Source organism: Lissotriton helveticus, chromosome 1_1 (assembly GCF_964261635.1).
Source record: "Lissotriton helveticus chromosome 1_1, aLisHel1.1, whole genome shotgun sequence".
Classification (NCBI taxonomy): Eukaryota; Metazoa; Chordata; class Amphibia; order Caudata; family Salamandridae; genus Lissotriton; species Lissotriton helveticus.
The window spans coordinates 1,847,609,914-1,847,636,216 of NC_136057.1; positions in this window are offsets into that span (position 1 = coordinate 1,847,609,914).

Genomic DNA, 26,303 nt, shown 5'->3' on the forward strand with positions numbered 1-26,303 from the left:
CTTGTTGACTACTACCCCGAGCGACTGCCAGTGGTTAGACACATTGCTAGCATCCCTCTTATCACCTTTGCGTGTTTGAGTAGCTCTTAACCTGCACTCCCTTCGCCTGCCCCAAATTATAGGCGTACTGTCAACTCCAGGGGTTATAAGTGTCCACCGTCACCCCCGTTAGAAATTTAACACTCGGAAATTCACTTCCTGGCTCTTTTCCAGAAGTTATTTCTTTGCTCGCCTGAAGTGTGAAGTTTGATTACTTAACACTTTCTCACTCTGCAAACAAGAAAGGAGGTTACTTCTACTTATCATATTTGTTCACCTTTCCTTGTTTCGCTTAATATGCAATAAGGTAGCTGTTTTCCTTCGGAAATGGGATACCGGGGATCGGCGGGTGATTATTCGCATGATCACATGTGATGCTAATGGAAAACCAGTGATATTAGTCCCAGGAAGAAAAGTGATGTGAAAGTTACCCTGTCGTCAGGATCGTTTTCTTGCTGTGCGAGCACAGCATCAGTAGTAATTATGACAATGGATATACAGTCCAATTGTCCTTCCAGTTTTATGTTGTTTTATGTTGTAAATATGGTATAATTGCTAGAGGCCTTTCCAAGTTTTGAAGTACCAGAAAATCGCTTTCAGGCTCTTTACTTCACCTCAGTGAACATGGGGGTGTTATTTCAAATTGTCATATCACCATTCTTAATTTCTGCTTAAGGAGCAATGCGCACGCTGTTTTCAGGAATTAGTATACGGGGGATTGGCAAGTGACTATTTGCATTACTGTATCTGGTGCTAATGGAAAACCCGTGGTATGCAACCAAGCAAGGTGAAGGGATTATGGAAGTTACCCTGTGGTCAGGATTAGTTACTTGCTGCGTGAGCACAGTGGCTGTAATAATTATGACAGTGCCTGACCTGGCAAATCACTGCAAGATCATTACTTGGAATGGTTAGAGCATGGCCTGGCAGATACACCTTACAGGCAATTGTCCTTCCATATTCCTAGTTAAATGTGGCATTGTTGCTGAATCCATTCCCACATTTGAGCAAATTCCGGTGTTCGATCTAATGTGGATGGGGCAGCCTCTGGAATCCTCCTAATATAGCACCGTGGACTATGAGGGTAGTGGTACCCCTATCCCTTGTAACCCTCGCCGTCTCATGTAACACATCGTGTATACTGCTGTAATTACCCACTTACGCAATGTATTGTCCATGTATAGTGAGCATGTTACTTCAAGCGCTCTGCCATCCTGCATTGGAAAGAGTAGTGCTGTTAGAAAATAAAATAGTGCTAATCAAATCGTTATTTGGGTAAGTACAGGGGCAGACAAAGACATCTGGCAATCTTACAGTGCCTGCACTTATATATAGGGTGAACAAAGTCACAGGCATGCCTCTTACAAGTCCCTGTGTAGTATTTGCCATTTATTGCAGTATTATCCTTGCACCTGTGTGTAGTACTCTTTTGTAACTTGCCCCCGTCACTTTTCACTTGTAACACACTGTTTGCTGCTTCTCAAATGTTGTTTGCCTTTGCTACTTGCACAAGTGCCACCATTGCCTAAGTAACGTTTGTTCTTGTGCCGGAGTGTCTATCATATATTGCAGTATTTCACCTCTACTTGTATTTTGTTTCTCTTGTAACCTGCACACTTGTCATTTTTTCCCCCTGTAATGCACTGTTAGCTACCTCATGTATTTTGTTTGCTCACAATTGTCACTTTTACCTCATGTAATTTAACGTCTGCTTTTGTACGTTTTCTACCTGTCATTTACTGTTCCTATTGTGAAGCTCTCTCACGCCTTTGGGTAAAGTCTGCGCTATATAAAAACGCATAAATAAATAAACGAATGAAAGTTGACCTTAAGCAAATGAAAGAATGCCCCACTCAGGATGACGTGTTTGCCGACCAGCATTGCATAATGATTTTACAGTGAGGGCCAGGAAGGTGGCTGTGACTCCTGCTAGAGCACTTGGTGTTCAGGACCTAAACTAACTATCATAGTTGAAACATATGTGCGCTAAAACAAATTCCTTCTCTGTAAGAGGCTGTCCTGCGCCTACCAGGTTCGTCCGAATAATGATGAAACCTGCTATAGTGAACATTCTCATTTAACGTGATGCCTATATTAATTTCAGATGATATGTAGAAGTAATGCAATTACGCAACCAGTGCTACATGTTTCTGAATATGTTCCAAAATTAGATGGACCAAGTTCATTCTGCACTTGCTGCTCTACTACTCACTTACTATGAAATAGTGGTGTCGAATATGATATATATTTATAAGGCATGCGCACTCCACGAGGGCCTAATCAAACTCTTCAGAGATGGGAACGCGAGTATTATGCTATAGACATGTTATTGGTAGTTATAGAATGCTCGCTCACCATAGGCTTCTTGGCGCTAGACCACCTAGAGCAGCCTGTAGCAATAGCCAGGTTTCGTTTGCCCAAAAGTGCCAAATGTGCCCGAGTTCGTCTGGCAATGGTCCCGTAGTTAGCAAAGGATTCCCAAAGCCATTGCGCCCTTTTGCTTTTAATGCGTTTTGCGGCAGCTGATATTTGATCATTAGTTAACCAAGGTGTGCTACGGGGAGATCGTAAATACTGTGAACAGTTCACGGGTCAACTACAGGGCAGAACTGCAAATACCTTCTTACACAGCCCAACCGTCAGTCCCACGCGCGAAACAGATAGCTGGGCGTGTCTATTAAATCCACGTGACGCAACATTCCAGTGAAGCAATGACAACGTAAACCCTGCACAGAAATAATCAAGGTGCGAAAGCGGACCACTGCAGGCCTCTCCCAAACAACCCTTGCTGTTGCATCTTTCAAACATTTAGACGGTGCTTCACCGTTAGTGCAGCAGGGTGATCTCATCTAACATAGCCCTTTTCTCCTCAGTAAAACAACTCTGAAATGCCAACTCCTCATACCACGGCAGATCAATACAAGAAAACCTATTTCCCGTATAACCAATTATCCCTTTGATTGTAAGTGCATTACATCTGTCAACAACGACTACGCACGCTTGAGCGCTATCCGCTGAACCAAACATTACGCCCATTGCCTGTGCATAACTCCTGTTCACGGCTATCATTGCCCTAAGTTCCCTCATTTTTGTTACTGGATTTTCCTCACAAGAAAGTCACACTTAGTCCTTGAATGTCACTCGTAATAACATGCCATCTTAAACCCAGGCAGCATGTCGCTGTCCCGGCCCCCCCCGCCTTCCCTAAGGAACTACCCACTTAGTGTCTGGGCATACCTGCTGCTGCCTCAGTCAAGCACCCGAACCAAAGCCGAGGAGCTGCATCTTCCCCTTGGGGACCACCAACCAAGGCAACGACGGGCGGGTGGCCACGTTGAAACACAGGACAGAAGGGGAGTGGGGCATGTACACGCATGAGGTGCAGAAACACAGGACAGAAGGGGAGTGGGGCGTGTACACGCATGAGGTGCAGTACAACGAGAAACACAGGGGGGGCGCACCAATGGTGGCCATGCACATGGACGAGCCCCAAGATGGCCCCCACCACCACGTATGGACAAGCCCCAAGATGGCCCCCAACACCACGTGGCGCAGGCTGCACCACCGCCCCGTGTGGCACTAAGTCAAACCTAGGATGTGATAGTTCGCAGTGCTACGTATCTACGGCTTCCTTGGAAGTGAGTGCTGTCTCTTAGTGCACATATTCCAATAATCGATGCACATCGTGGCTTTCCCCGCATACATGTGAAATGTCTCGTGTCCCCGAAATCCGACTCTACAATCTGGCAACCGTACTCCACTTGAATAAACACCAACGACCAAGTTACACAATTAAGCCACCCATGCGCCCAGCACCGGCTGTTTGACATCTTAACCCCAGCCAGAGGTGGGAACATGGCCGCCGAGTCACTCCCTCCAGAAAAAACGGCTGCGACCTTGGCACGGCGCATGGCATGAAAGGCGTGCCACCCGGGCGTCGGACAAAGAAACCCACCGTGCAGCTTACCCGATTACACCTTGCACCGGAGCTATGCTCATGATTGCCTTTGCGATAATCCTGCAAAGTCCCTTAACCCATCTCTCTATATCTCATACACAGCAGCTACCGATACCGAGTCTCTAACTCTACCAGGTGGGCCTCCGAACACAGCGCTGCGGCAGGGGGCAGGGGAGCTACTGAGGAGATGATGTAACAGGGCACAACCCACTATATTTTATCCGTTGCCTCATGAATCCGCTGCTTGTTAAATCGCCTCTCCCCCTCTCGGCAACGTGACTCGTCCCTGCCTGCAGTGCGGCTCCGGAGGGAGCCGCAATTTAATTTCAGGGGTCTGCCTTCTGCTACAGTTGCAACGCTCTTTGCATAATTGAGACAATTGGGCCAACCCTAGACCCACAGATCACTATTCTTTGGACGCAATGGAGAAAGCAGGTCACACAGCAAACCCCACAGATCACTATTCTTTGGACGCAACGGAGAAAGAAGGTCACACAGCAAACCTGTGACGTAAACAGTTTCAGAGCATTTTTAAAAGATTGGACGGGATGTCTGCATTAAGCAAGAAAGAGCGAAACCGGCCGCTAACCTCGTGATCGGGTGAACTTCATGTGAGAAAGCCGGTCAAACAGAAAACATGAGACGAAAACCGTTTCAGAGCAATCTAAAAGATATTGGACGAGATGTCCGCATTAAGCAAGGAAAGAGCGAAACCGGCCGCTAACCTCGTGATCGGGTGAACCTCATGTGATACTGTTGCAACTTGTGATCGTGCAAGACAACTCCGAAGGCCATGTGTAACCGACATGTTAATGGGATCAAAGCCTTTCCCGTTCAATGGCATGGACGGTGCATTTGCGCATAGACGTGGCTCTCGCTGAAGCCCCGCACTTGAGTTGGCCCCCCAGGGCCCATTCCCGGACGCGCACAACACTCAGGTCAGACACAAGCATGAGACGTAAACCGTTTCAGAGCAATTTTAAAGATTGGACGAGATGTCCGCCTTAAGCAAGAAAAGAGCGAAACCGACCGCTAAACTTGTGATCGGTTGAAACTTGTGATCGTGCAAGACAACTCTGGAGGCCATGTTTAACAGACAATGCTAATGGGATCAAAGCCTTTCCCCTTCAATGGCATGGACAGTGCAGTTGCGCATAGACGTAGCTCTCGCTGAAGCCCCGCAATTGAGTTGGCCGCCCAGGGCCCCTTTCCTGACGCGCACAACACTCGGCGCCCCAGGCCACATAACCCGCCGCTCAAAAACCGGGACAGTAAACGTCGACAATCTCTTGCTTTCCTCCCCTTCCCGAGCCTTCTAAGTGCCCAATCAAGGCTGCATCTACATGCAAAACGCCCGTAAACGGTCTCGCGAAACAAGCCCGCACTCACCGTAACCCGTCGAAGAAACCCGACGCAAGACCAGTGCAGCGAGGATCCGCGATGAACAGCCCAACAACAACAGCGCTTGGGCCGCGGGAAGACTAGGACGAGAAAGGCCGAGCCTTGGCCACCGCGTTAGATATGGGGGGGTTCGCCCCTCCCACCTGTAGGCCCTCCCCTGGCCTATGACTGGTAGACGCGGGGCGGGGCGCCCCACCCTGTCGGCTGGAGTTTTAGCCGGGTGGGACTACGGCGCTGCCCTGCCCATGTTCCCCTGCGGGTCACGCGGTCAGCGGCAAAGATGCTGCATTGCAGCAGAATTATGCGGTTGAGACCCAGTTGAAACCAGATTAAAAACACAGAATGTCAAGAGGAAGTAGTAGATGACAGCCTGTGACTTTGACATTACTCAACAGTAGACTTCACAGTTTACGCATACCTTTTGTGGGTGCTTGTTATTATGTTCTGGACAGTTTCAAGCACAATAAAAACTATACTGCAGTACTAACAATGCAATGGCGATTCCTTAACATGCTATGTGAATTCCCTCCCCATATACCCGTTTAGCTCACTAATTCCATTTCCACCTCCCCATTCTAAAGCAGGACGTTCATGAACAGTCTTTCTGATCGTTTCCAAGTTACCCCTAGAGGGGGAGATGCTCCGGTTATTCTTTCAGCTTGTACCATATTCTCCTGTTGTTCCCGGGGTAGGGTCAGACAGGCCTGTATGGCACTCAGGCGATGCCTGATGGGCTGGTCTGACGGGTCAGTATGTGGGCCAGTTTTGTGGGTGTTTGTGGGCCTGTTTTATGGCCTGTTGCGCTTTTTTACTGGTGATTTCCCTCATATTAAAACAAACACTGCCTGCAGCAAGCTCAAATCCATGCAATCTTCCATTACTTGTCAAACAAATATACAGCTTGCTTTTAAACATTAAAAATTCCCAATGTGCCAATATGGGCCAGGTTTTTAGATGTCTAACCCACTAATTAGGACCACTTTTATTTTGGTGCCTGGGACTATTTTTGTCTCAGTCCGACCCTGTCCTGGGGTCTCCCCCATCCCCTCCACTATACCATTTGAATCCCTCCATGATCCCCAAACATTTATAGATTTTGGGGGGCAAACTCTATCTTCATATACCTCTTGTTAAGTCTCCATGCATTGATCCTTCCCAGAGCACCACTTTGTTTTCTTTGGGCAGGTTGTACTTCCCAAATCTTATGTAATGTCATCTTGGGCACCATCATGCCCAGCAAGCATTGGGGTTGTCTGTGTCTGGTCAGGTCTACATCACTCGCTACCCCAAGTATCACATTCTGGGGTGTCATGGGCACCTCAACCCCTGGAATGCTGGAGAGTTCCTCTCCTATAGCATGAAATTAAATGAAATGAAGCATAATTTATAACGTGCAAACTTTGCCCAACGGGCGTCACGGCGCCTAACCAAACATTGTCCAGAGTCAGAGAGCATGCTACTGATAGGCCTCTCTGAAGAGCCGCGTTTTTAATGCCTTCTTAAAAAGGGCCATAGAAGGTTGTGCTTTTAACTCGGAGGGGAGGTCATTCCAAAATTTAGGGACCATAGAAGAGAAGGCCCTTCCACCCCATCTGACTCTATTTGTTCGAGGAACAAATAAGAGATTTTTAGAGGCAGAACGAAGGCTTCTGCTGGGGGTGTAGGGGACAAGAAGGGAGCCAATAACTTCTGAACCTTCACCTGATAGAGCGCTGAAGACCAGGCATAGAATTTTAAAAGTGATCCTAAAATGGATCGGGAGCCAATGTAGACTCTTCCTGTCTAGAGTAGCAAAGGAGCTGTTAGGGGCACCCAGGACAAATTTGGCAGCCGCGTTCTGAACGGTCTGAAGGCGTAAAATCAGGCTCTTATGGGTTTCTGCATACAGAGCGTTACAATAATCCAGCCGTGATGCCACAAGAGCCACCACGGTCTGCTTACGGGCTTGGGGGAAGAGATAATGGGCTATTTTCCTAAGAGTCTTAATGACTCCCCAACAAGTGGACACAGTTCGATTGACCTGCTGCGTCATAGTCAGTGACGTATCAATGATCACGCCCAGATTACGGGCTGATTTTACAGGCACAGGACATACTCCCAAAGAGGGGGGCCACCAGTCACTGGACCATATGTTTTGGTCTTTACCAAAGATCAGGACCTCGGTTTTCTCTCCGTTCAGCTTCAGTGAACACCAGAAATCATGTATCCCTCCAACTGATGGAGCTCAAGGTACCTGCATTCTCCATTGGGTATCAATCCCATCATATATAGCCTGCTCGTGGGGTAATTACACTATTTTGCATTAAACATATTCGCAAATTGAAATTGAGGGAACCACAACAATTTCCGCACAATCACTTAGTTTGTGGAAACCTGGCAAGATCAACAGTGGAACCCCAGTCTCCAGGTCTCTATATTCTGGTATTTTCCCTGATATCTGAAAAACTGGGGTGGTGAAACTGTTACTGTAAAAAGCAAATCTAAATGCTTCAAATGTATATGGAGGATAGTGCAATTCGGAATTAATCTCAGGAACGATTCAGGGCAGGAAGAAATTCAAAAGTAGTGATAGTTTCAGTGTGTGAGGACCTTTGCAGAATAGTGGACTGAGGCAAGATGTGGGACCTGATCCTTTTGGATCTCCAAGCAACCTTTAATACGATCGATCACGAAACCCGGTTCACCATAATTAGGATCGTCTGTATTTCTGGCTCCATACTGAACTGGCTCACATCTTATCTAACTGGCCGTCAAGAGCTAGTAATGCTTCCCCCTTTAGTTCCAAGCCCAGACCATTCAATGTTGTATTCCTCTGGGTTCTATCTTATCCTTTTTATTAATAACCATCTACGTACTTCTCTTTGCCTCCTTTAGAAGAAACTGGTGACAAGGTGATGCCCGTATGCTGATGACACTCAACTCATTTTTAGTTTTTCTCCTCAAAATCACTAATACAACCTCACTGGCCCTCAAACATTTTAGGATATGTTGGTGTATGTCATTGTGTTATATGAAAGGGAACTCTTTAAAAACAGAGCTACTAGTCACCCCTGCGGGTAGCATAACATTCAAAATCATTACAGGGCAAGAAATTATGAGGCCTTGTCCAGCACAATCTTTATGTTTGCGATATGGGTATCTGGATCAATGATGATCTATCACTTGAGAGACATCTTTCCAAGGTTACCAGTACCTGCTTTCTCCAAATGAAGACATTGCACCATTTCATCTGTTATATGGACAAGACTTTACGTCTCTAATGTCAATGCACTTGTCCAGTCTGAACTGGACTAAGGAAATTTGAACTATCTATCTACCTCTCAGTGACTTGCCTTCAGCATATCCAAAATGCAGCTGCCCTGCTCATCACAAATGTGCCAAGGTAACAAAGCTTTCCCCAACTATTAAACACCTAATAAATCTTCAAGTCTATGGTCATAGTACATAATGCTATTTGCCAAGGCATTCATGAATTTATTGCTGTCGAGTTCAGGTTGCATAATCCTGTTAGGAATCTTTGGTCCTCAGAATTAAAACAGCTTGTTCTGGTGAACATGCCATCTCTGTTGCAGTAGCTAAGACATGCAATTCTCTTCCTTTACTTCTCCAAGAGGAACCCACCCATAATCAGGTTAGAAAGTTACCGAAAACTATTTTGTTTAACAAAGAACATATTTGGCCTTGGCATCTTCTGTTAGCTTTCGGTTATTAAGCCTAGGTGAACCTCTTTGTACGTGCCCTATAAATATAACTTCTAGTACATTATAACATAACCGGTTCCAGCACCAAATTGAATTTATTTGAATATGGCAAATTAGGTGGTGGAACGAAGAGCCTCTTTGTATTTAACAAGCTATGTGCTCTACTATCCATCCTATAGGATTCGTAGAATTCATACAATTTCATTGTGGTGCAGTAGCACTTGCATAGTGTGTCATACTTATCACACGGCCCAGAAGAATTTTATTGTGAGACGGTACTATGATACATGTCATCACTGTGCTTGTTTGGTATAGAGTGGCATACATTTTGGTGTTAAGTGTGAGTACTGCAGATGTTCTCCTATTGTGCCATGGTAAACATATAGCCATGAAGTGAAGGGTGGTCAGGGATAAAGTAGCATATGCTGATATCAACCATCTTCATGTGGGTAACTGATTCTCCATCCTTGAAGGTAATCAGAGACTGGCAAACGTTTTCAGATGCGGATGAAGGTACTTTTGGTAAATTGATTCATTTGAGGTTCAGAGTAAGTTCCAAGGTCCTCCTAGATTTTTCACTTTAACTAATGTTGCTATAGGTGGTCCAGATTACTAGATCCAGATGTTGGTAAAGTAGTAGTTAATCAACTTTCCACACGTCAACCCAACTAGCGCTTAGCTGAAAAGTAATGGTGTAGACCAGAGGAGTCCAGAAATGTTGGATTTTGAGCTTGAGGAGATATGGATGCCAGTGACATAGATGTAATAAGGTGGATTGAAAAACTTGAAGAAGTCCGATAGTGGGCTGAAGTATGCATTGAATAGGAGTGGAGAGATGATGAAACTTTGTCCACACATTGCTTATATCATAACCCTGTTTAATATCCTGTGCATACATTTGAGGCCTTCCGGCGTACTGTGCATGTGACTGCTTTGCCTGCACATATTGTGCAGGGTTAATTATTTCTCCAGACTGTCCCAATGATAGACACACTGCTGCTTTTATACATAGAGAGCCTTTGAAGTGGACCAGCTTGTACTAAACGATACATTGGCAGATACATTATATTTAGATGTTTTGAGTGCAAAAAAAGGAGAACTTTATTCAGTGAGGAATAATTTGCGTTAGAAAGTAAAAAATAAATATGTATGTCAGGGTTCTGATATTGAAAGTAAAAAAAGTGGTGGATGAATACATCCGAAGCACAGGTCATTACTCTGCATTCATTCCTTCCCTCAGCAGGCAAGTAATGGGCCCAAGTATGTGCATACCTACCACATAAGCATAAACAATACATAGGAAATGAGTTATGGATGGAAAAACTTGAGATAATCTAAACCATGGTATTAAGTCAGGGTGCATTACATGCCGTTATATTTCAGCTCACTTATACAAATACCTAAGAGGACCAACCACATGCAAAACAACCTGTCTGGTCAGGCCATACTATTCAGACTAAGGAGCTCATTAGGATGGCGGACGGAAGGACGACCTCCGTCCTTGAGTAGGCGGAAAAAGCCTTTTTACTGTCCGCCTGCCGCGGACACTCCGTCCGCCATATTAAGATGGGAAACCCTGTCAAATTACCGTACGCGGCGGAAGAGCACGCACCGCCGCGGTAGTACACCCGACCATGCGGCGGACGCACCCAATACAGACACACCGCCGTACAGAATGACGTGTCCGACCATCCCCCAAATCACGATGGCGGAAAACACACATAAAATTACAGCGGAAAAACAACCTGCCTGAACCTGGCGGAATCACCACAGCGGAGATACACACCACAAGCAGATCGCAGTCATGGACCCAGCGCTGCGCGCCTTTCCGATACTCTTCGTGCTCCACCACCAACATATCATGGACCATCATCGACGACGACGCAGGTACGCCAACTCACCTATTGCTGCCGGAAACGGAGTACTTGCCAGGGCTGTGACGTTGGAAGGGGGAGTGGCTTGTCATAGGAAATACATTGAAGATCTCACAAAAATATACACAATTGAAGTACACAACCAGGAATGACAACGACATACCACAAAACATGATTTATTAGCTTTATTCAACATATTAGGTGCATGTAATCAGAATATCCAAGAGCATGGGCATTGTGTACAACAGATCATGTACATCATTGGCATCACATGAGAGGGGATAAGTGCATTGACAGTCCATTGCACAGAACAGCAACATCACAGGCAGCATATGAGAGGGGATAAGTGCATCGACAGTCCATTGCACAGAACAGCTACATCATTGGCAGCAAATGAGAGGGCAGAATGCAGTATCAGAACAGCAACAGGGCATTGTGCACAACACAGCAGGTACATTATAGGCAGTAAATGAGTGGGCAGAATGCAGTATCAGAACAGCAACAGGGCATTGTGCACAACACAGCAGGTACATCATTGGCTACCCAAGTACGTGTGTCAAGCGACCCGTCACAAGGAGATTAATAATACCTAGGTGGTTACATTTGTCAATGTACACACAAAGTTAAATGACATGTGACTGATGGCAACTAAACCTCACACCACAGAATCTGGTGGACAGCTTGAACTACTCGCCTCGGACACACCACCAGCACCAGCAACAGGAGTGTGAGACACAGCCACAGCTGTGGTGACTGACACATGTGCCATAGACCCAGACACCCCGCCAGCACCAGCAACAGGAGTGTGAGACACAGCCACCGATCTACTGACTGACACATGAGCCCTAGACCCAGACAAACCGCCAGCACCAGCAACAGGAGTGTGAGACACAGCCACCGATCTACTGACTGACACATGAGCCATAGACCCAGACACACCGCCAGCACCAGCACCAGAAGCAGGAGTGTGAGACACAGCCACTGATCTACTGACTGACACATGGGAGTAGAGGTATGGGGGGACTCCACCGCTGACACATGTGTTGTACGTTCCTTAAACATCAGCCTCAGTGCAGCCAGGGGTGATATATGCCTGTCCTTGATGGTGCTCGTGTCCATGGGAGAGCCCTTGGCCATGGGATGTGCCTTGGACGTCGGAGGTGTCCTGTCCCTGGAATGGCCCTGATCCCTTGCCGGTGCCCTGTCCCTAGGTGCAGACTTGTCCATTGTAGTGTCCCTCTCCTTTGAAGCTACCTTGCTCTTGGGAGGTGCCCTTTCCTTGGTACTGTCGTTGTCCTTGGGAGTGTCCCTGCTCTTGGGAGGTGCCCTTTCCTTGGTACTGTCCTTATCCTTGGGAGTGTCCCTGCTCTTGGGAGGTGCCCTTTCCTTGGTACTGTCCTTGTCCTTGGGAGTGTCCCTGCTCTTGGGAGGTGCCCTTTCCTTGGTACTGTCCTCGTCCTTGGGAGTGTCCCTGCTCCTGGAGGTGGCCTTGGCTTGGGAGTCACTTTGGTGGGGGATGGCTGTGTAGCATGTGAATCCATTTCCACACACACCCCTAGATGATCCTGTGTGTCAACTCCAGTGTTGGACAAGTCGTCTTCGGGTAAAGAGATCACAGGCCTAGGGGATGGTGTCTGTGCCCTCCGTGCCCTGCCTTGCTGCCTGTGGCTGCTCCTAGTGTAATAACCTGAATAAGAGGCCTGGTCTGATGACTCACTCTCCCCTGTAACATCAAGTGGTGTGGATGGTTGTACAGAAGTACACCCTGTCTATGCAACTGTACAATGGCTGAGGACACAGTGTTTGCCAATGACTGAACTGTTCTGTGGAGACCAGCAACATCGCCATGCATCCCCTCCATGAATGCCACCACCTGCCCCCACTTCCTATCGTGGTCTTTGAATGCATTGATCATGTTGGTCTGCCCTACACACAGCTGTCGCAGCAGATCAACAGCCTCTGCACAAAGTGCACTTTGTGTCACAGGGGCAGGGGCAGTGGTTCCTGCACCAAAGGCAACTCTGCTCCCCCTCCTCTGGTGAGCACGAGCAGTACATGTTGCAGTGGGTGGCAGTGTGGGCCCTGTGTGCCGTGTCCCAACTGAAGGTGTCGATTGCCCACTCCCTGTCTGTGCCAACAGTGCGGACTCACCAACACTTTCTGAGGATGAGGGCGATGGTGTCTCCACATGTGAGTCCTCTGGGACGGTTCTGTCCCCCTCTCCGTGGCTGCCATCTTCAGTGTCAGTCTGCGTGTGTGTCATCTCGGATCCGGATGCATTGCCACCACTCATCTCTGTCGTCTGTGTCTCAGTGCCCTCGGCCAAAGCTGAAAGAGGGAGAGAAGAGATGTTAAAGTAAGTGACACACTCACGTACTGAAGGTTTCTAAGTCACACCATTCCTTACAGTCGATAGACATGTAGCACACATCTTGTACACGAACCACCCCTACCACACATCCAAACATCATAGATCCATTGGTTTCTGTGAAACCTGTACATCATACAAACAGGGCAAGTGCATGCAGAACACCGCACATGTCATGCCATGGGACACCAGACCTCAACGGCATGTCCTGGAACCCTCAAATACTAATCAACTGGCATGGCCACATGGCGGACATGGGTGCTACCGCCCACTCCGCTAATGACACCAACATGCAATATATGCATCAGATACGCACCACGGATGTCACTACTGTGTCTGAGCACGGATACATGCATTCACTCACAAGTTCCAGACACATACAGTCTGCTTACCGCTAGTTTGCTGTGGATCCCCTCTCAGCCGGGCGGACAGGTCAGGATGCGTCACAGCAATGATACGGTGCATTAGAGGGGTCATGGTGCGTCGTTCAAGGCGGCCTGTTCTCAGAATTATCCTCAGTGTCATCTCTGCAACGTTCTTGCTGAGCCTGGATATGTCGTCCCAGCACTTGTGGCAGTGTGTGTGTCGTCTATTGCACACCCCCACTGCCCGTACATCACGTGCTATGGTCTTCCACATGGCCTTGCGAAGGTGCAGCTTCACCTACCAGGATGGGAGACCAGAGGCTATCGTCAGTGGGCTGTTTGACAATCATAGACATTGCAGAAACAAGTATCTTCATGCAGCCATGCGCAGTAAAACACATGTGAAAGGTCCCACAGCACACCGCCAAGCTTGCAGTAGCAAGGAGTCAGTGACCACCTCATGCCCACCAACATGTTACCCACTTCACTTACCACCTGTCCAGGGGCACCGTAGAGCCGTTCATAGTGGCTGAGCACACCGTCCACAAGGACATCCAGCTCTGCTGCGGTGAAGGGACGAGACCGGGTCTCTCGCACTCCCTGCATGGCAAGGTTGACGACTGTGGCAGTACTGCAGCAGTAGTTGGATAGCTCAGGAGCAGCAGGTCGAGGTGACGGTCGCAGGCAGCAGTAGTTGGATAGCTCAGGAGCAGCAGGTCGAGGTGACGGTCGCAGGCAACAGTAGTTGGATAGCTCAGGAGCAGCAGGTCAAGGTGACGGTCGCAGGCAGCAGTGGCTGGAAGCGGTGAATGTGTGCAGAAAATCTTAACACATATATAGGGCCCTGAGTTCATACCAGTGGCATACGTCTGCAGCAATTGGTTTTCCAATGATGCTTCATTCAAAAAGAGCCAATGACTCACATTGTTGTGGCGGATCACATCTTCCGCAATATTTAAATGCGCTTACGTGCAACGCGTTACCTGTTCCCATTGGCTACATGTGCACGGACCGTCACGTTCACACAACGGCAACCACATGTGCGCGCTACCGCGACGGTGCAACATTTGAAAATATTCACTCACTGGCGCCGCTATGGCGGTGCACGCCTTCCGCGGTGGCGGTGCAGGCAAACACGTACATTTGATGATGCAATCTGAAATGGCAGTTGAAACAACCACTTACAGTGTTATTGCCTCACCCACCGCCAGTCCAGGTCGGTCACCCACCGCCAGTCCAGGCCGGTCACCCACTGCCAGGACTGTGCGGTGCCTGGACTGGCGGTGGGTGACCGTCCTGGACTGGCGGTGGGTGACCGGCCTGGACTGGGTGACCGGCCTGGCGGTGGGTGACCGTCCTGGACTGGCAGTGGGTGACCGGCCTGGCGGTGGGTGACCGGCCTGGACTGGCGGTGGGTGAACGGCCTGGACTGGCAGTGGGTGACCGGCCTGGAGGTGGGTGACCAGCCTGGACTGGCGGTGGGTGACCGGCCTGGACTGGCGGTGGGTGACCGGCCTGGACTGGCAGTGGGTGACCGGCCTGGACTGGCAGTGGGTGACTGGCCTGGCGGTGGGTGACCGGCCTGGACTGGCGGTAGGTGACCGGCCTGGCGGTGGGTGACCGCCCTGGACTGGCAGTGGGTGACCGGCCTGGACTGGCGGTGGGTGACCAGCCTGGACTGGCGGTGGGTGACCAGCCTGGACTGGCGGTGGGTGACCGGCCTGGAGGTGGGTGACCGGCCTGGACTGGCGGTGGGTGACCGGCCTGGACTGGCGGTGGGTGACCAGCCTGGACTGGCGGTGGGTGAGGCAATAACACTGTAAGTGGTTGTTTCAACTGCCATTTCAGATTGCATCATCAAATGTACGTGTTTGCCTGCACCGCCACCGCGGAAGGCGTGCACCGCCATAGCTGCGCCAGTGAGTGAATATTTTCAAATGATGCACCGCCGCGGTAGTGCGCACATGCATTTAGCGGGGTGCAACCGGGATGGTCAGTGACCACACAGCATATGTAATGCTTAATTGCTGTGTAATCGGTCATCTCCTGTGTTGCTTGAAGGCCTCGCCAGATGGCGTATGTACACACACTGCATGTCTCCGCACACATGTAAACTTCTTAGTTGTACGAGTGTGTCAGGACATGTCTGGAATGCTGTAAGATATTTTGATGTGTAGTCTATGGAGCATGTCCACGTACGACAATCATGTCCATTTTTTCTATGTGTGCTCAGACTATTGACCTTGCCAGTGGTCAACATAGGCTAGTGTTGTTGCCCAAAGTAGCGTCAGATGTGCATTTTGACGTGTTGATAGTTTGATCTTGTGGACACACGTGTTCATTTCTACACATCAACACAGTACCTCAAGTGTGTGTACACACATTCATTACCTGTTGTGAGTGTGTTGTTTGTGTGTGCAAGTAACAATGATGTGTGTGTACATGCATTCTGTGTATGCGTGTCTGTTGGTGTGTGCCCATGCATGTCAGCTGAGGGGGCATTGTCTGTGTGTTCATGGATGCATTAACACAAGTCGGGTGTCTTCAAATTTCATGTTGTTTGTGCACGTACATGTGTGTCTGTGTGGACGTTTGTTCACATATGGGCCCTCAGTCATGTGTTGTTGCAAAAAGTTCGAACATGTGTGCACGCTACATTGTACATGTGAGGCCACAGGATGGTCTTTGTGGCTGTACATTGTGTGTAGTCTGCTCTATTTCATGATATTTTGTCCCGGTCACACATATCATCACTGTCTGCAACATGTCTTATTAGCATTGTGGTGCTCTTGATGTGATGGTGTTGCACGGCTATGCGTTGTTGGTCATTTGACATCTGCTGCCATCTATTCCCACACAGGAGGGCTCCGAATGTGCATCGACCATACACTGTGCTGGAGGACATGGTTGACGAGGAGGTGATCCGCAAATACCGGCTTAACCGACTGAGATTGCAGGAGCTTGTCACACAATTGACACCTCATCTGCAGCCACGTCGGACATATCCTGGGGCTTTCACACCCACAGCAAAGGTGATGGTGGCACTACATTTCTTTGCGACTGGCACCTTCCAGTACACCATTGGCCATGCGGGAGGGATGTCACAATCCATGTTCAGCATGGTTCTGCGGGATGTCCTGAATGCCATGATGCTGCACAAGGATGATTATATCCATTTTCCACGTCAGGCCGAATTGGCAGCAGTCAAAGGGGACTTCTATGCCCTGGCCCAGTTACCACACGTGGTGGGTTCAATTGATGGAACACATATTGGTCTCATACCACCCCGGGCACGTGAAGCTGTATATAGGAATCGGAAGCACTACCATTCCCTCAACATGCAAGTGGTGTGCCTGGCTGGCAACATCATCTCGCATGTGTGTGCCAGATTTCCCGGTTCCGCCCATGACTCCCACATTATGCGGAGCAGCATTGTCCCCCAACTGATGGCTAATCTGCGTCCAGAACGTGAGTGGCTTGTAGGTGAGGATGCTGAAAGGACAATTGTGTTGTCAGTGTGTTGTGAGGACAAATGTGTTGTATGTGTGGCATAGTGTTTCCACAATTCATGGTAATGACATTTGTGTCTGTCATCATACCATCCAGGCGACTCGGCGTACCTAAACAGGCCGTGGCTGCTGAGCCCCATCAGGAATCCTACTACTCCTGGTGAATTGCGTTGTAAGGATGCCCATGGGTGGACACGTCGAGTGATAGAACGTACTTTTGGACTGCTGCCTGGATAAGACCGGAGGGGCCCTGCCATACTCACCAGGCAAGTATGCAAAATCGTGATTGCCTGCTGCATGCTCCACAACCTGGCATTGCGCAATAACATAGAACTGATCATGGACCCTGAAGACCAACAGGTTGCTCGGCCTCCCATCCCACCCATGTCGACTGATGAGGATAGTGGTGAGGAAGAAGGTGTGGACCAGAGGCGTCAGCTCATTGATCGCTATTTCCCTTGAATGTGAGTAACTACCGCTTGTACAGCCAGACAATGCGTGATGTATGTTAGGTGGTGGAGTGTGGATGTGGTGTGTCTATGCTGCCTGTTCTGGTATGTTCAGTTAGCAAATGCGTGTGTTACATGGGGTATATGGTATGCTCCCTGATGTGTGTCCTGTGATCAACTTAATTGGTGATGAGTGTGGTTTGTGGGATGTTGCAGTACAGTGTGTTGTGATGGATGTGATGGATGTGAATCTCTTTCATGACCTGTGTTTGTTGTTCTCTCTTTATCCCTAGGTCACTCCCACAGAACCATGAATCTCAACAACATTGATCCCTGCACCTGGTAACTTAACATTCTGAGACATTCATTTGAATAAAACATGGAGGCAACACATCATTGAGTGTGTACGTGATGTTTATTTACAGGTTGAGGATTGTTGTTGGTGCATATTTACAAAGGAGTGTTGGTGGGGGAGTGAGAGTTGAAGGTCATGACAGATGGAAACACCGTTGGGACACCACATTCTGTGATGTCCACCTAGTCCAACAGACGTGTGGCAATGCTTGGCATTGTGGGGCAGGATAGTTGGCAGGGTGAATGGCAGGCTAGGACAAGGGTGAAGTCATTGGCGACCCCTCTTAGAGCGGGTAGCTGGAGCAACACCACTGCTCTCACCGGCATCCAGCCTCGGATGGCCCCTCCGTCGTGTAGCAGGAGCGGAGACAGCTGTGGGTGCAGGTTGGTCGGGGGCCACCTCCCTCTCCGTGGGCTCAGGTGTGGGTGGCGGTGGTGTTGGGGAGCGGTCCCGCTGGGCACTAGGGTGAGGGGGTGGTGGTGTGGCGCGGGATAGCCAGTCCCTCCACAGTGCAGTTGCTTGGGCCATGATGTCCACAATTTGCCCTATGCGCGTGTCTATGGACCGCAACAGATTGCTGTTCTCCTGTGAGTCTTGGTGGGCCCGTTCAGACTGTGACTGCGCCCGCTGATAGGATGCATTGACTCTTGCAATGGCTTCCAGGGTTTCTGCAGCTGGATGGGGTGGGTGTCCTTCCCCACCTTGGCGGGCAACTGCACTCCTGCTTGTGTGCTGTGCCCTCACCTGTGTCCTCTCATGTCCACTCTCTCTGCATGCCTGGGATGTAGATGGCCCATCATCGGCTGATGGGTCAGGCAGGGTGGCACTGGCAGGAGTGGTGGTGGTGGTGGTGGTGGCTGCACAGCTCACTATGGCAGGTGATGGTGTGGTGACACAGGCCTTGGTGGTGGAGGCAGTGATGTCCTGTGAGCCTGATGGCCCTGGAAGTCTGCTTGGTCCCGCTTCGTCCTCTGCGTCTGAGCTGGCAATGGGCTCGTCCCCAGATAGTCCGTGCTGTGAGGGGGGCGACTGGTGCTGGCGGTTGGTGCTTGCGGCAGTCAAGTTGTGATCACCTGAGGGACAAAATTATCAAGTTCAATGCTGTGGACTTGACATGGTTTTGGTAACAACATTACTAATCTGTTACCTCTCTCTCGCACTCCCCCCCGCCACCCTCCCTCTGGACATGGGGGCCTGTTGGGAGTTGTAGTGCTGGTTTCTCACCCCCCCCACCCACCACCACCCTCCCTTTGGACATGGGGGCCTGTTGGGAGTTGTAGTGCTGGTCTCTCACACACCCCACCCACCGCCACCCTCCCTGTGGACATGGGGGCTTGTTGGGAGTAGTAGTGCTGGTCTCTCACACACCCCATCCACCTCTCTCACACCCCCACCCACCACCACCCTCCCTGTGGACATGGGGGCCTGTTGGGAGTTGTAGTGCTGGTCTCTCACACACCCCACCCACCTCTCTCACACCCCCCACCCACCACCACCCTCCCTGTGGACATGGGGGCCTTCTGGGAGTTGTAGTGCTGGTCTCTCACACACCCCACCCATCTCTCCCACACAACCCACCCACCACCACCCTCCCTGTGGACATGGGGGCCTGTTGGGAGTTGTAGTGCTGGTCTCTCACAGCCCCCACCCACCACCACCCTCCCTGTGGCCATGGGGGCCTGTTGGGAGTTGTAGTGCTGGTCTCTCACACACCACACCACCTCTCTCACCCCCCACCCACCACCACCCTACCTTTGGACATGGGGGCCTGTTGGGAGTTGTAGTGCTGGTCTCTCACACCCCCACCCACCACCACCCTCCCTGTGGACATGGGGGCCTGTTGGGAGTTGTAGTGCTGGTCTCTCACACACCCCACCAACCTCTCTCACACCCCCCACCCACCACCACCCCCTCTGTGGACATGGGGGCCTGTTGGGAGTTGTAGTGCTGGTCTCTCACACACCCCACCCACCGCCACCCTCCCTGTGGACATGGGGCCTTGTTGGGAGTTGTGGTGCTGGTTGCTCTGACAACATGCAAGTATTGGAACGTAGGAGGCAACATTTGTGTTTGGTCATGGTGGGTGGATTTGAGGGGAGGACTTCACATTTGGGTGACTGTGTGGTCCACATGCATGGATTGGTGGCAGGGAGATTTGTCTTGTCAGTTGTGCATGGCAGAGCATATCAGTGCGTTCGTGATAATTTCTTTGTACTTACCAGCCTCTTCTCCCTCCTCGATTCCCTCAAGGCTCTCAGGGTGCAGTATGTCCAGCACCTTTTCCTCCCATTCAGTAAATGGTAGGGGCTCCGGGGGAGTGCCGCCGCCAGTTTGGTGTGCCCGCAGGTGGTTCTTTGCCCTGATGTCTTTCACCCTTGCCTTGAGGTCGTGCCACCGCCTCTGGATGTCGTGCTTGGTGCGTGGCAATGTCCCTGACGCATTCACTCTGCTCACTATCCTGTCCCACATGTGGTTTTTGGTTGCCAAGGTTGTCTGCTGGACTAGGTTGCCGAAGAGCTGTGGTTCGACACGGATGATTTCATCCACCATGACCTTCAACTCAGTGTCAGTGAATTTAGGATTTTTCTTGGGTGCCATGGTGTTTGATGTGCTAGGTGTGGGGGGGTGGTGGGATGTGCAGGTGTGTGGTGTGTATGGATGGTGTGGTGTTGGGTTGTGTGGTGTGTGTGTTTGTGTGCAGGTTGTATGTGTGTTTGTGTGTGTCTGCTGGTCGTGCTAATGTGGCTCTTGCTTGCAGCCATGCTGTGATGCAAAGGACTGTGGTAGTGGGAGGGATTCATTTTATACTCTGTGTGGTGGTGGTGTCCCAATGGTAGTTGCCAATCAGGTGTTCTGTGGGTGTGGTGATTTAGGTGCATTTTTTCGGTGCTTGGGGGGTGTCATTGGGGCGTGTAGTTGCTGGGGGTGGGTATTTCAGGTGGTTGGGTGTTATGTTTGATGTGATGTCTATTTACTTCCGTCGGCCATTTTCTAATCGGTTTAACGGATGGGATGGTGTTTGTGTGGTCCTTCCGCAGTCATGGTCCGTTTTCGGAGGTATTGTTTCCGCGGCGGTGGAGGACGGCAGTGAGTTCCGTTGGAATGGCGGCATTATCCTAATCGCGCAGACGGACCCTCCGCAGGTATGGCGGCGGTTGGGCCTGTTCCCGCGGTCATGTGGTCCGCGGCGGTGGGGGTTCTTTCGGTTCCGTCCGCCGCGGACGGTGTTAGATGTGTTCCGTCCGCCGTGGACCGTTTTTGCTGTGATCCACCTGCCGCGGTCGGAATTTCTAGACATGAATATCCTAATCGCGGTGCGTGCGGAAGTGATTTTTCCGTGACCATGGCGGACGTTACCCGTTTCTATACGCCATCCTAATCGACCCCTAAGCCTAATTTTCATATTAATGGTCTCTAAATTGAGTGGCATAGGAATGGACTGGAATGCAGCATGTTAAATTAACAGTGACTGAAATTAATACAAGCATCCCACCCAATACTTTCTTTTTTTTTTAAACAAGATGCCCTAAGTGTGATCTGTATGCCTAGACGTAGATCCTGTGTGAACAAAGGGCAAACAACACTTACCTGTGAACCCTTTGCTTGCTTCTATGTTGTCACTCGCCCCGCCTCGTTCAAAGACAAAGATAAAATATCAAATGATTCAGATGCTGTTCTACAACTTCTTTGCTTTCCGTAAATGGTTAGTCTATTGTTACTAAATAGTTGTTACAAGTAACCTACTATATCCCAATCCTACCAGCCGTTCAAAAAAACATTGTTTGCCACCTTCCGGACTCTCTCCCAATATCATTTGCTTTCCAACAAATATTTATTTGCTTAACACTTTACATGTGCTTAACCATTTAATAAATAACTGACTTTGTCCAAACCGTGCCAGCCCTTTCTGTTTGAAACCCGCCCTGATTAAGGTCCATAGGGAGTTTTACATAACTGTTCGATGCATTTCTCTTTTACTTGTCTGCAGACAAACTTTATTAAAATAACTACATATGTTTGGTACTCAGTTTACCATTCTGGTTAACCTGCTATAAACTTTTAGCACACATTTAATTCATTTTCCAGAAACCATGACGTACAGCCTCTATATTTTTTTTTAAAGTTGCTGTAATTACCGTTGCTAATATGCATTACACAAATATCTCAACCTATTTCCCTAGTATGCATTTAACAAATAACCTACTGTATCCCAACTCTACCAGCCCTTCCAAAAACACTATGGGGCAGATTTACAATAAGTGGCGCATCCCTGCTTATCAGCAGGGATGCGCCACTTATTGTGCGCCATGCCTCCGTCACCATTGATGCGCCGCATTTACAATGCGTCGCACCATGGGTCAAAAACGGCACAGACTCATCTGTGCTGTAAAGGCGGCGCATTGCTGGAGTTGTGTCGCAAGCGTGACACAGCTCCAGCAACGCTCTGGAGGGCCCTATCTTGTGAATGCTGCGTCAATCCTTACGCCTGCTTCAAGCAGGCACAGGGTTTTGACGCAGCATGGGCCCCAAAGTGACTGAGTGAAATCTTGTAGATTTCACTCAGCCACTTTTAGGAGACGTTCCTGCGCCCCAGAACCCCCCCCCCTGCGCAGGAATGCCTCCTTCTGGCGCAGGGCTTTACAACGTGACGCATCTCCCAGATGCGTCACGTTGTTAGTACCACGCACCATGGTGCATCATTTGCGCCGCCGCTACGTCACAAAAGTGACGCAACGGCGGCGTAAAAGAGGTGCAAGGGGCTTGTGTTGGAAACGGGACCCCCGGCTGGCCAGGGCTTTCGCCAAAGTCAGTCAGAGATCCCCATTCCCAAGTCAGGACAAGGGAGTTACACGCCAAGATAACCCCTGCTCACCCTCTAGGTAACGTGGCGCGAGCAGCAAGGCTGAACTTGGAGGCGATGTAAGTTAAGTATTTGCGCACGCACCCCAGCAACAACAACCAAAGGCCCACCACAAAGGAAACTCCACACAAGGTTATATAAAAATAGCCTTTGTATTATAATAAACATACATTAGATAAAACACACATATTATTACACTGTGCCAACAGGCACGGGCAGAATTTACAAGGGATAATGTATAGGACAGGGCCACCTGGACCACTGTCAAGGGTATGCACTTGTAGAAAGTAAAATCACTGTAGTACACAATATAAAAATAGAGCACATAACCAGTAATCACTGGTAACAGGACCTCACTAGCACCACCTGTACTAGGGAGAAAACAACCACCTACATATCACAATACCTGTAGGGGTGTAAGAACATAACACATGATGCAATGCATAACATTCATTCAGAGGTGTAAGGAGGGAAAACACATGATGCATCACAATACATTCAGAGGTGTAAGCAAAAACACAGAGTTGCGCAAAACTCAGATAAGTCACCACCTGTGACAGTCCCTGTGTCCCAATGTCAGGGCCTAAACGTGGCAGTTGCCCACAAAGTGCTGGGCAACAGGTGCAGGGAACGTTAGAGCAACGTGGGAGCCTCGTGGGCTCAAGAACCACCACTGTGGCACTGGTGAGCCTCTCTGGGCTCTAGGACAACGAACTGGTGTCCTGCCTGAGCCTCTCTCAGGCTCTTCACAAGAATGGGCACTCGAGCCTCTCTGGGCTCGCAAAGCAAATGGCAGGCTGGAACCTCTCTGGGCTCAAGAACAGGGAACTGGCCTCGAGCCTCTCGGGCTCGTCACGGATGTGGGCGGGGGGCCCCTCACGGGGGACCCCAGAACAACTGGAGAGCCACTCGGGGCTCGACGAACAATGAGGCCGGGTTGGAGCCTCTCCGGGCTCCAGAACAAAGGAATGGCGCCCTGAGCCTCTCTTAGGCTCTTCAACACGAAATTGGCCGGGTCTGAGCCTCACAGGCTCCAGGAACAACTGGAGAGCCTCTCGGGGCTCAAAGAACAATGGACAGGCGCAAGAGCCTCTCAGGGCTCGAACACAGGGATGCCCCTGGTTGTCGGAGTGGCCCGCTGCCAACCGGGGCCACTCTGAATTCAATACACCCTGTCCCCGCACTCACCGGGTCCTCGCTGGTGCTGCGGGGGCAGGAACACTGCTGGCTCACCTCTCCAGGCAGCGCGGGGGCTCCTCGTCCCTCAGGGAGCCTTGAACACGGCCGGCTGCGTCTCCCTTCGCGGCTCGGCAGCGGGGGCGGGACTTCCGGTTCGCCTCTCCCGGGCCGCGCAGCGATTGGCCCGCCTACCCAGCACTTCCGGGTCGCGGTAGGCAGCGCGGCGGCCCGGCGGGGGCGGCACACACTCCTGGGCTGCGGCGGTGATCTCTGGACTTTCACGAGGGGTGGGCTCCCTCCGTGATTAGATCACGAAAACGGGCAAAGGAAAGTGGCAAATGAGCGGGGTGGCACCCGCGCCGCCAAATCACCACACGGGGCGATCAGATGCCGCGTGGGCACCGGCGAAGGGCACCCAAAGCGCTAGCATCGCTAATCAGCGAGGAAAGGCACTCCCAAGCGCCCCAGGACGAAAATACAGCGCTCACAGCGCTATGGGCAAAATAAAGCGCTTTCAAGCGCTAGGCAGGAGATTTCAGCGCTCCCCAGCGCTGAAGGGCAGAGAGCAGCGCTCTCAGAGCTGCAGGCAAGGAATCCTCAGTGCTCCCCAGCACTGGAGGACAGGACAAGGCTCCAGCAAGGGCTGGAGGCAGGCAGGGGGGCAAGGCTGGGCCAGAGCCAGCACACTGGGTCTCCAGGCAGGGAGACACCCCAAGTGGCGGTCCTCCTGCCCCCAGCAGCAGCAACAGCCCCCTCTGGCAGGATCCAAAAGCAGAACAAATTGTAAGGGGACACAGCCCCTTCTTATACTGTGAAATCCTTTGTTTCAGGGTGCAGGGAAAACCAGTTGCAGCTGGCTTGGGAGCACTCTTGATGGCCCAACCACCCCTTTCATTCACTGGGGAGGCTAGGGTCGTTAGACACACCACAGGGGGGCGGAGCCAGCATTGTGTGGGGAAAACCCAGCCCATCCAGGACACAGGTACACTCCTCCCACACATCACTCATGCTAATCTCACACTCACCACCGGGCAGACCCATCCAGACTTCCTGGAGCCTGGCATGCCAGCCAGCTCCAGCCAATCACGCTCCAGCACCCTCACTGCACACATATCTCAATGTCCAGAAGTAGCACTTCCCTTCTAGACACATACATGCCGCATACACCATTTCGCAGCATTCATTCTCACGAGTTCACACATACCAAACTCGAGCCTGCACTCCCCACGCATCAGGAACTAACATGGACACACACATTCCCCATGCATTCCTATGGGAGGGCAGGCCAGCCATACTACACGCACGCACTTTTACTCTGGGACCCAGGGAGAAAGTGCGCCAAGCCAGAAATCATGAACGCCATCAAAAGCAAAAAGTTCAGGGGTGAACCAGCCATAAAGGCCCGGGTCCAACAGCTTGTAAATCTGCCCCTCTTTCTCTTGAAACACCTCACTCTTTGCAGTTGCTTCATATATAAAACGCGTTCAGGTGACACAAAGATTTACAAACATTCACTACTCTTCCCTCCCCACGAGACATCTTCTCTCCTGCCGCATGTCAGCATTAGGTCATATTTAATAATACAGCTTTGCTAAAGTAATACTTTTAAAAGTCGGGACCCGAAGTTCTCTGGCAAGTGCTCATTTGTATTTCAAGCAATAAAACAAACCGCTACAAGTAATTTATTATTTCATATTATTTATTTTAGTACATGTATGCCATTAATAAGACCTCAAATACTTTCTGGATGGGCCCATATGCTGCCATTCTTTTCTACATGGTTAGTAAACGATGGGGGATATTCACAAAGAAGTGGCGGTGAGAGGCATTAACCTCTCACCCTTGGATTAACGCCTCTCACCGCCACTTCGGAAACGCCAGGCAGCACCCTATTCACAAGAATTTGGTGCAGCCTGGCGTTTCCCCCATCGACGGCACGACTTAACACCAGAACATGCACATTTGCACTAGAGCGCAAGGGTGTCTGCAAACAGTGAGGTTTGTTAATGCACAGGAAGGTGTCCCTTCCTGTACATTAACAAACCGAAAATGCCAGTTTGCTTTTTCCATGTGTGCTGCTACATGCAGCACACATAGTAAAAGCAAAAAAGAGGAGAAATGAAGGTTTTCTCCTCGTTTAGCCACATTAAGACCTGATTTTTCTAGGTCTTAAGTTTGGTGCTGCCACCTATCATCGCCACCCTTGATAATAGGCGGTAGCGTCAAACTCAATGGGTGTTGCGG